Source organism: Echinops telfairi, unplaced genomic scaffold (assembly GCF_000313985.2).
Source record: "Echinops telfairi isolate 266 unplaced genomic scaffold, ASM31398v2 ScPeMD7_7424;HRSCAF=8462, whole genome shotgun sequence".
In the NCBI taxonomy this organism is placed as follows: Eukaryota; Metazoa; Chordata; class Mammalia; order Afrosoricida; family Tenrecidae; genus Echinops; species Echinops telfairi.
Genome location: NW_022111324.1, coordinates 47,480,461 through 47,481,381, shown reverse-complemented (window position 1 = coordinate 47,481,381; position 921 = coordinate 47,480,461).

Genomic DNA, 921 nt, shown 5'->3' with positions numbered 1-921 from the left:
CAAGGGCTCAAGTAGAAAGCAAATGTTTTGAGAATGATGATGGCAACAAATGTACAAATGTGCTTGACACAATGGATACATGTATGGATTGTGATAAGAGTTCTCCAAGCCCCCAATAAAATGATTTAAAAAAAAAAAAGGAAAAAGAAAGAGGTGAGGCAAGTGGTAGCTAGGTGGCATATTGGGGGTCATTGAGGGGCAGGATTCTGGAGGGGGTGGGTTAAAAAAAAAGAGTGGGTAAAAATAAAGAGGCAAAGGAATCCCTTTCCTTGTGAGACTCTGTCTAATGGGGAGAGAAGGAAGTAGCTGAAGAAAAGAGATGGAATGACAATTCCAGAGAGAGAGAGAGCGGGTGATTAAGCAAACCAAGGAGGCAGGGTCTCTGAGGAGGCAGGGGTGTGGGGGGACCCTCAGCAAAGGGAAGGGAACGGAACTGTGGGGAGCTGGAGACCAGGACAGAACCAGACAGCGCCTCCATATCCCAGACTCTCAGTCTGGATTCACATAGATCATCGAATCAGAGTATTTACAATCTGACCTTAAAAACCAACCAACCAACTTTTAGAAAGTTAGAACAGAAAAGTATAGCAAATCTTCATTCCTACAGAATTAACAGCTTCTAATGTTTTGGTTCTCCCGACCTAACACCAACACAATATGTGCACATGCCCTCCTTTTAAAAATATTCATATGCACGTGAAACTTGTACCATCATATCATCTTATCATCATGCCATCATATCATCATACCATCATATCATATCATATCATATCATCATACCATCATATCATATCATATCATCATACCATCATCCCATCATACCATATCATGTCATCATACCATCATATCATATATCATATCATACCATCATATCATACCATCATACCATCATATCATATCATATCATCATACCATCATACC